An 11,207-nucleotide genomic window follows, 5' to 3' on the forward strand; every position below is an offset into this window, starting at 1 on the left:
GGTTATATTCTCCCACTTCCATTCGAATCTCCAGAGGTTTAAGAAGACCGGTGGTCTATGGTGTTCGGCTTTCACTGTTGGCATGTGGCACACTTCTTAACATATTCCGCGAATGTGTCGCTTCATGCCCGCCACCAAAACCGACGACGCAGATCTCTCAGACATTTTGGTACCACCGGGATGAATGGTATACTTCGATCTATGTGCCTCCTTCAAGATACTATTCGCAAAGAAGTGATCAAAAGGCACCCAAATTCTTCCTTCAATCTGATGCTTCCATCTCCGGATTTTTCCCAATCAACATCCTCAAAAGATTATCCACATATCCTCGGTACCTAGGTCCATCCCTCGATGTATTCTCGAGCATCCACAATCTCCTGAAACCAAGGTGTTTTCTGCCACATCGTCATCCGTGCTAAATAACAGCACTTATGAGGATCTCCACCTCCATTTCCGTGATCAAAACCATAAGCGGCCAGACTCCGGCAATTGCCACTTCTTCATCATCATCCGAGCACGGACATGTTCTCGCTTCCTACTTTCTAATGCATCTGCGAACTACATTTGCTTTACCGGATGGTATTGCAATGTGAATGTATAGTCCTCCATGTACTCAACCCATCTCCTCTCGCCTCATATTCAAATCTTTTCATGAGAACAAGTACTTGAGACTCTTTGTGATCGAGAATATCTCAAACTTCTCACCATACACATAATGCCTCCATATCTTTAGAGCATGGATAATCGCGCTAACTCCAAGTCATGAGTAGGATAATTCTTCTCATGGGCATTCAATTGTCTAGACGCGATACGCTATCACTTGGCCTTCTTGCATTAAGACACATCCTAACCCGTGTTAGAGAGGCGCCAAGATAAATCACATAACTCTTTCTCCGGATCCGAATAGTCAAAACCGGCGCTTGTTATCAATCGCGTCTTTAGCTCTTGAAAGTTTTTTCGCGATGCCTCCGGCCCATTCAAACTTCACATCCTTTCGCGGTCAATCTAGTTAAGGACGATGCTATGCTAGAGAATCCTTTTCTACAAAACGACGGTAATAACCTCGCCAATCCCAAGAAGATGTGGTCTATATTCTATACCATACAAACTTACATAGCCCAATGAGCATGTTCTAATTAGGTGGAATTTGGTGGATTAGTCAAGTTTGATAGAGTAAAACCAGGATTTTTGTTGGTCCTGGGCTAACATGTTAGATAAAGTAGTCAGGACTTGGTTTGTAAAATCAAAACCCGATTCTGTTTTGGTTTGGTTTGGATTAGAATATCAAAACCTAAAACCCAAAGTCCGTAGATAATGTAATCTTTCTATTCTTGTAAAAAATAAGGTTTAGAATATCTATTTTAGAGAAAATAATGTAATCAACAAGGTTATTTTCTCTTTCAAACAATCAAATCTCTTTGATTTTATTAGAAAATTTTAATTTCAATATTTTTTACCTCCTAATTTCCAAAAAAAACCTAAAAAATTTGACCAACCTGACATAATCCGACTCAACCCGAATTGGTCAGACTAGAATTTGCTAAAAGTTAAAATATTTGAAACTCAAATTGGACTCGGATTATGGCCCGAGTTCCACCCCTGGTTCTAATCGAGTCTTAAAATTGACTTGAATATATCGTTTTGATAAATTCCAAAATATCACGGCATGCATCGGACTTTGGTCTAAGATTCCAAAGAATCCAACAGCACAAGATTAGGTGGGACCAAGACAAGAAGAAAAAAAATGATTAACATTTGAGATAAACCATTCTGAATCAGAGATGGTAATAATTGGAGCCAACTCGTTTCAATTTAGGACTAAACAACCGAAAAAAAATGAGAGCTGTTATGGCCAAGCCGTGAAAACTCATTCCGTCTTCCACGCCTCCCTCTCTCTCTCAGGCAGAGCAAAAAGAGAAAAAAAAAAAAAAAAAGAAGATAGTAAAATGTAGAGAGAGAGAACAACAACAACATAAACAAAAACAAAAACAAAACTCTTGCCACCACTTCCCATTCTCTGGTTGGCCGCCAATAACCCATTTATTACAAAAAAGAGAGAAAAAAAAAACTTTTTTTTTTTTTTTTTCGTCAACGTTTTAATTTTTGGTGGTGGTGGAGGTGTTTGCAGGTCAGGTCTAGTGATACATACAATAATACAAGGAAAGATTTTGAAGATGCAGCACAACATATTCACAACGATGAGGAGTTTAAAACTAGTCGATGGTTGTAAAGGCACGCAAATATACGCTTTTAAATACACCCTCCTCCACCACCACAACATCACCACAAACAACAATCCAATATAAACGATGACAATATTAATAAAATCATTAACAACCGAGTCAACTCACTACGATCCAAATCAAACCAATTCAACTCTGTTTTCTGAAAACCTTCTCCCTTATGGTCTGCCCGTTTCTGATCTAATTGAACCACCTATTGAGCCTTTATCTTAAATCTTTAAGTTTCATTGAGACTTTATCTGAAATATCACGTCGTCTCGAAACTGCCAAAGAAATCGACAAGTCGGAGATTTATATGGAGCAGGCATCGTTGTTTCGAGGTTTATCGGACCCGAAATTGCTTCGAGGGGTCTTCGCTCGGCGAGGCAACATTCTATTGATGTACATTCTAAAATTGTTTTATCAGCTTGGCTTAGATTTGAGAGGAGAGAAGATGAATTGGTTGGTTCGAGTTCTATGGATTGTGGTGGTGGTCGGGTTATTGAATGTCCTAAAGCTAGTTTTATAAATGGGTATGATCCCGAATCCGTTTATGATCCTTGCCCCGTGTCGACAGAGTGTAAGACTTTTGATCAGGAAGAAGAGGAGGAGGAGGAGGAATGTTCGACGTCGGATGAGGATGAGGATGGGGATGGGGATGGGGATTTATTTTTGTATTGGGATGAGGAGGTTAGGTGTTATAGGTGTAAGATTGCCTCCCTTTTCGATACCATTAAAGACAATGTTGTATGGTGGTGGGTTTGAGTCGTGGAGGAGAAGATTAATTTTACTCATAATGAGATATCGGTTAATGGGATGAGAGGGGTTGAGGTTTTTTAGTCGGACGAAGAAATTAGATTCGTTTCGGCTGATGTTGTATTGGAGTTGTTATATTTTGCGAATAAGTTTTTGTTGTGAGGAAATGAAAATTGCTTGTGATTTACATTTGTCGTCGTTAGTTTGTAATCTTGAAGATGCATTGGTACTTGTTGAATACGGATTGGAGGAAATGGCTTATTTATTGGTGGCGTCTTGTTTACAGATTTTTCTAAGAGAGTTACCAAGGTCGCTGTACAATTCGATGTGATGAGATTGTTTTGTGGGCCGGAGGCAAAAGAGAGATTGAAGAAAGTGGGGCATGCTTCATTTACATTGTATTACTTTTTGAGTCAAGTGGCAATGGAAGAGGATATGAAATCGAATACTACAGTTATGTTATTGGAGAGATTGGGAGAGTGTGCGGGTCAGAGGGGGTGGCAGAAGCAGCTTGCATTGCACCAATTGGGTTGTGTGATGCTTGAGAGGAAGGAGTACAAGGATGCCCAGCATTGGTTTGAGGTCGGTGGAGGCAGGGCATTCTTATTCTTTGGTTGGCATTGCTCGCCCAAATACAAGAGGGGTCACAAATATTTTGCATATAAGCAGACTAACTCTCTCTATTTTCGAGTATAAACCAATCGGGTTGGATGTACCAAGAGCGGGGTCATTGTACTGTAATGGGAAAGAGAAGATAATGGATTTGAACACTGCTACTGAATTGATCCCACTCTTTCTTATCCATACAAATATAGAGCTGTTGCTCTGGTGGATGAAACCAGATTAAGCCAGCCATTTTCGAGATCAATAAAATCATTGGATTCAAGGTCTCCCAGACTGCCTTGAATTATGAAAGCTTGGTGCTCTATCCTCATTGAGGATTATGACGGGCTCTGAGAGACATCAGAGCATTATTGACTTTGGACCCAAATTACATGATGTACCATGGGAAGGTGCATGGGGAGTACTTAGTTGAGCTCCTACGCTGAAAACATGTTCAGCAATGGAGTCAGGTTGATTGCTGGATGCAACTCTATGACCGATGGTCTTCAGTTGATGATATTGGTTCTCTGGCTGTTGTACACCAAATGTTGGCTTAATGACCCGGTAGGAGTCTTCTGAGATTTCGGCAATCCCTCCTCCTTTTACGGTAAGTATCATCAGTGTACATTATTCTGCTATTATGTTTTCCTCGTGAATTTTGAATACTATTTCTAGGCTGCTTTAAATTTTGGTGGACTTCAAAGTTTAGCTATTCATTTTATTTTCAGGATGACACAGTCTCTGATATTTTCTGTGGGAAACGTGTTCCAACCTGCTTATGCTGTTAAAAGTCTGGTCATAAACTTTCCCAAGAACTTACCTAGACATAGTTGATGATAATTAACTCTACCCTTTAACTTTTTTTTATCATTTTCCCCGTTTAGTACGATTAAAGCATCCATTTGGTCATCTGTGTTTTTAAATTCCTTGCTTCCTCCATTCCAGAATGTGTTTGTCATGTAGCCTTACAGTTTATATGGCATGCTTGTTTTGTCCATTATTGTTGGAATACCTTCTAATTCAAACACCTACGTATATGCTTTTATCTCTCACTTTTGAGCCTCAACGATCCCAAGTGTGTGGAGCCTCAATTGTCCCAAGTGCTTTGTCTTCCACCCAGCTCATTCTGGCCCTTAGACTCATGCGGCTTTCAGAACAGTGTTACTTTGTTTGTTCTTCTTTCCCTGTCCAAATTAAAAACAAGTGCTCTGCCACCTTTATTTAACTCCTTGTATTTGTTCAAGACACTTCTGTTAATGCACTATGCACTTGTACATATAATAATATATCTAACCTCCCCATCTCTCATTTTATGATACAAGTATAAAAATTGATGTCTTATGATCAGATAGAAGCAATCGAAAAGATAGAGTGTGTGTTTTCCAAAACTCCCATGATTGAAACAACTATTAATTCTAAATGCACTTTCACATTTTACTGCGTATTTTCCTCTTAGCATGAATGAGTTGACTCTGTGATATCAATTGCATCTCTTCTTTTAACCACCCTCCTTATGGAAAATAACTGCCATGCCATTGTTAGATGTGTTCAAGTTTGGAGGAGTCGAAGAAGAATAGTTGTTACTCCAACCAAATCTACATTTCATGAAAACTGCATCCCCCCCCCCACCCCACCCCCGCTCTTCTTAATTTTGATTGTACAGCAAGTGGATTTTTATTTCTCACGCCAGCTCAAATGATAGCAAAGCAGCAATTGAGCATGAGCCTCTACTCCCTTGAGGGGCAAGCGAGAAATCTCTAATGTGTATTGCCCCTGTATTATAACGAAGTGGGTCCCACTCATTCCCAAAATTGTTCCCTCTGGTGACGTACAGTGCTTCAAACAAACTTTTGTAACTCCTGACAGATTTGTGTGTAAATAACTTTGAAGGCCCATAATCTTTTACCCAGCTCAAAGGTTAAAGTTGAGCAAAGAACATAGTTAAGTGATTCGAGCGAAACTCGAATTCGGTTTTCAAAAACCGAAATTCCGGTTTTGATAGAGTCGAAATATTCGAAATATAGAATGAATTCAAAATTCGAATTTGATAGAGTCAAATTTAATGGATTTCGGTTTTGGATTTATCGGAATTTCGAAAATTCGAAATCCCAAACTATGGCAAAGAATAAAGTAAAGACATTTCTCTTTCTAGCTCAAGGACTGCTGGTCTTTTATGTTTTTGCACAGCCTCTTAAGACAATTCCATTGATTTTGGCTGCATGAGTTATAGTTTGTGTTGCAAGTTGACTCGATGCTAAAAAACTTGACCTAGTTTTTTTTTTTTTGGTTCATTGTGCTTGTAATTGTTGGTTATCCAATGGTTCTTTTTATTGTATGATTCTAGCTTTTCTTGTTAGCTTACGAAATTATTAGATATCTTCTCCACTTGAACATATATCAGACTTCAGTATTCCTATGGTTGAGTTTTAATGTTAATTTATTAGAACTATATCATTATTCAAAGAATTTGTTTGAACTTTGATAGTTGCTACTTAGTAGTTTTTTTTTCACTTTAGGTAAACTTATTACATGTTCGAACTGCCTTATGTAGGTTGAATTGTCAAAAGGCTGCAACGCGTAGTTTTGCGGCTGGCTCGAATCATTCTAGTTCAGAGCACGAAAGGCTTGTATATGAAGGGTGGATTTTGTATGATACTGGCCATCGGGAAGAAGCACTAGCTAAGGCTGAGGAGTCTATTTCAATTCAGAGATCATTTGAAGCTTTTTTTCTTAAAGCATATGCTTTAGCAGATACAAGCCTGGACTCTGAGTCTTCATCTTATGTCATCCAACTTTTAGAGGAAGCTCTTAGATGCCCTTCTGATGGTCTTAGAAAAGGACAAGTAAGTTTTACCTATCTGTTTATTATGGAGGAGTGCTACATTGGTCCTGGCAGAGTTGTTTTATTTGTGTGCATGTAATTTTTCAGGCATTAAATAATCTAGGAAGTGTATACGCAGACTGCGATAAGCTGGATCTTGCCGCAGACTGCTATGTGAATGCCCTTAATATCAGGCACACAAGAGCACATCAGGGTCTGGCACGTGTGTACCATCTCAAGAATCAGAGGAAAGCTGCTTATGATGAGATGGCAAAATTGATAGATAAGGCACGAAACAATGCGTCGGCCTATGAGAAACGTTCGGAGTACTGTGATCGTGACATGGCCAGAAGTGACCTTAGCATGGCAACACAATTAGATCCACTAAGGACTTACCCCTACAGATACAGGGCTGCTGGTAAGCTCAGTGGTTATTCCTTATTAATTATTGTTTCTCTGGAATTTTGGTCAATGAGAAATTGAGGACTAATTGGTCATAACCATGTGATTGTTCTTCCATGCATAAAGTGTTTGTAGTGGTGCATTTGTTATTGTGACCACAGGGTAGATTCTGTTTACAGCCCTTGAAACGTGACCAATATGCTAGTACACATGGTGTAATACCTGTTTGCTACCCCAATTGCATCACACGCCACTAACATAGTATAATAGTGTTTATTCTAATGACACAATGGAAATGCAATGTTCATATTGTTGTTTCTTAATCATTAATCAATACAAATTACTTGAGTTTAAGGAATATCAGAGAAAAAATAAATAATGAAATAACTACTCCCAACCAACTAGGATCAAAAGCTATATAGATAATATTAGCGTTATTATTTGAGGTCTCAGGACTTGCATCCCTCTTGTGATTCATTTTCGCCTATGGGATTTTTGCATCTTAACAACTGTGCATTCTTATGGATGATCTTTCTACTTCTTCATTCGCAACCAAAGAATGGCAAATGGAGCCAATTTCCATGTATTATACTTGTGTAAAAAAAGGTTTCATTTATCTTTCATGTCGTCATCAAGCCAATTTCCATAGTAAGAAACTGCCTTTGAGTTGTTAATTAGAAATGAGTTTAGAAACACACTCTTCATCTATTTGAAAGATGCATCATCTAGTTCTCTGTGGAAATATTCATTTTTTTTTGAAAGGTGATATGATTTCTGGTCTATATCATATGCCTTGAGCTGATGTGAGAAATAATTACAAAAAGTAACTTCGGCTAGTGAAAGACATATACCTAACTCCTTGATTTCATGGTCTCTTGAATTGTACTTATGCTATGGCAGGAGATGTGGAAAAGATGCATTCAACTGAAAGCTTAAATGGGTTAATATTAAATATAGATTTTTGGAAAAGAAAAATAGTTAAAGTAAGCTTCACATATGTTTAATGCATGTTGTGTTGAATGCTTGTTTCAAGTGAGGAATGTATTGTTTATTAGGTGGAAATGAGGAACTGATACTTACGATCTAGTCTTATCTATTTGTGTCTGTCCCATTTACATATGCTCTGTTCCTCTAGAATTAAGTTTATCATCACCTTCTCACTTGTAAGTGTGCAATCATGATTAATTACCCTTCTAGCAATATAATTTGTTTACCAGTGGCACAATTGAAACTTGCACTAACTAGCAGTGGTTGGGTCTCGACAGTCCTGATGGATGACCACAAAGAAGCTGAAGCAATAGCAGAGCTCTCAAAGGCCATTGCTTTCAAGCCAGACCTGCAGCTGCTCCATCTTCGAGCTGCATTTTACGACTCAATGGGTGATTCCCTTTCAACTCTCCGAGATTGCGAGGCAGCGCTCTGTCTTGATCCCAACCATGCGGACACACTAGAGCTGTATAAAAAAGCACAGGATCGAGCTAATGAACCACTACACATTAAGAGAAGTATTCTGTAGTCTGTATCAGTTTAATGTGACAAAGCTACTGCTGCCATTTTTGGATGCTGGTGAAGCCAAAACTGTCACCTCAAGCATACCTCTCAGGTCTGGGAATCAGGACTTTGTTTTATGAGAGTCCAGATGCTGAATGATCTGACCAAGAGAAAGGATAAACAGCAGACTAAGAAAATATTGAAGAAATTGAAGCAGGAGAGTACTATGTATATATTTACAATCGGCTTATGAAATTGATTAAGTTATAGTGTGCAGTTTCTGCTGCAGTCTGTTGAGAGAGCAAACCAGAGTTGAATGGAACTTTATAAAAGCAGAAAATTTGTACAAATCACAATTTGCGATTGTTTCTTCCATTTGCTTATTTGAAAGGTCTCTTTATTATATCCTTTGAACTGTTCTTTCCTTCTTTCCTGTAAGGTTCCACCCTTAAAGTTTTCCCTTATTAAGACAAGTTCACTCGGTAGCTTCCTATGATTGGAGTCGAAGTATGATTTTTCGCTCCCAATTTGTGTGGGAAAAAAAATAGCTCTTTTGCATTATCTGTCGATTATCCTGATCTGGGGATCATACTTGCAATGCTTTCTCCTCTTCATGTACATATGAATTAGATTGTAACTAGATGTTTCACCCTATTATTCTACGAAATAAGCAGTAGATGGGGGATAAGGAGCTTTACAGGATTGACCATCACCAGCTATTGTCAGGTTGTACACTAAGCAGTGCTTAGTAAGCACCAGTATTATCTATATCTTTGCAAACAAACTGACGAACTAGAGTAGTTCTACACTTCTACCCACTGTAGGAGGTAGAGAATGAACAAGAACATGTCACGCAGGGGTGGGGCTTGTGAATTAAAAACTCTTCTAGCTGCACCTGAGGATTACACTTGTAATTTTCGAGTTGAACTCCTTTATGGTGATTCGGGGCTTGTTTCGGTCGTTAATGAAAGTGATGACCATCTTGTTACATGGACGTGACATGGCTGCGTAGGTGGACCATAGCAAATGCAAGTCTTTCTAGTGTATGGAAATAATGTGGATGCTTATGTAGAAAGACATACGCCAGCTAGAGCCTATAATGGCTCCCTCTACGATTACCTATTGGGGAGCTGGTGAATGGGGATGGTAGCTTTCAGGCCGAATAATTGTACTAAAAGAATACTGATGCTCATTTTCGGTTTTGAAAAGCATAGGAGTAGGAAAATGATGAAGGGAACACATATATACACATAAGTGCAGAGAGAGGTCCTCTGGACAGCACACGACAGTAGCTAAAAGAGACAAATAAGTTCATAGTTCTATGACTTCTATCCAATACGGGGCACTTCGAAAACAATTCCATCTTCGTTAAGGAGAACATGCACCCTATCGTATAGGAGAACATGTTTGAAGTACACCTGCTCCTGACGTGACAATGACAACATTAACCTTAGGGTTCTCTCTCTCAATAGTTTCTGCGGCGATATCCCCGGGCTGGCACCCCATCGAGTTCTGGCCATGCACTCTTAGGGTTGTTCATAACCAATTGCCACAGTAAGAATTTCACGGCCATAGTTGCCTTAAAACTGAAAACTTGAGATGATCGATCATAAGTTCTTAACAAATAGACATGACTAATGACTTACCCTTACCATCATGGCACCATATAGTGATTACTCTTGTAAAATCCATATTCACTTCTTTGCTTTCGGATCCAAGAGCTTTAAGTGGATGCTTCTTTACATAATACTTGTGCTAGAACTCATTATTTGTTTGTTTACCTGCAATATAAAATTGAAGTCTAAGAGCATTTATAGGTGGTGGTAGTATACTTTTCAAATTTGAATAAAAAGTTTGGAGAATATGGTCGCAAATTTCGACCAATTCTAGATGGTCGCAAATATCGACCGCAAAATTGAATGTAGGGTCACCACGCGCGCTATTAGTAATGTCGCGCGCCAGTACCATTGTCACGCGTAGAGCAGAGAATCGGGTCGGGTTTGACCCAAATCCGACCCGACCCGAATCTGAATAGTTCGGGTTCGGGTCGATTTTCATATCTATTTATTTATTCGGATCGGGTTCGGATATATTTTTTGGGTTTTTTTTTGCATTTTTAGTGTTATCCGATCGGGTTGGTCGGATTCGGATATAATATTTCAGTGTTATCTGACCCGAACCCAACCCGTTCCCGGGCCTAATTGCGCGCCATCAGTACCGTCGCGCACCATCGAGTAAAACGTCCGGAATTTCACAAATTGCTTCATTCTCACCTAACACTCCAAAAATATCTCCACAACTATGACTTCTTCTTCATCATTGCAAAAAACTAGCCAACATACCGACGTTGCCGAATCAACTCAACAATTCTGTTATTTTGATACACTCGATCAAGAGAGGTGCCAAATTTGCACCTCAAGAAAACACATTGCGTTGTCATGCAAGTATATGAACAAAAGGTGTCCCAAAACACTAATGCTCATACATAGAAGTTGTAACGAAGATGGTGAAGAAGTAAGATTTTTGAAATGCATGTATGATATATGTCCTGGTATGGAATATATATATATGGCAACAGTTTGTTGATATGCACGTGCTGTGGCGAGGATGATCATTGGTATAGGTATTGCCCCTATGCACATATATCATGCTCAAATGGTTGTGATGGTGTTAGAGAGCTGAAAAAGTTTGCGAACCTTAAAGGAAAAAGTTTTGATCTATTGAAGTGTTTAGTGTGTGGAAAATGTGAGTGGTTAGGTGTTGTAATGGAAAAGATTAAGACTGGTTAGAGTGCTCTAATGTGAGTGGTTAATGTTAATCATTTTATTTTCTATGACTATGTAACTTAATATGTTTTTTTAATATGAATAAATTTTTATTTTATATAAATATATGTTAGTTTAAATTAAAAT

At 38.7% G+C, this 11,207-nt stretch overlaps 1 pseudogene across 1 annotated transcript; it reads left to right on the forward strand.

The window, feature by feature from the left end:
* The first annotated feature begins 2,309 nt into the window (after positions 1–2,309).
* Positions 2,310–8,698, forward strand: LOC147489915 (ethylene-overproduction protein 1-like; annotated as a pseudogene). Its single transcript, XR_015202873.1, has 4 exons — positions 2,310–4,188; positions 6,133–6,424; positions 6,511–6,820; positions 8,070–8,698. The product of XR_015202873.1 is annotated as an ethylene-overproduction protein 1-like (transcript).
* The last annotated feature ends 2,509 nt before the right edge of the window (positions 8,699–11,207 follow it).

This window comes from Coptis chinensis, chromosome 7 (assembly GCF_015680905.1).
Source record: "Coptis chinensis isolate HL-2020 chromosome 7, ASM1568090v1, whole genome shotgun sequence".
Classification (NCBI taxonomy): domain Eukaryota; kingdom Viridiplantae; phylum Streptophyta; class Magnoliopsida; order Ranunculales; family Ranunculaceae; genus Coptis; species Coptis chinensis.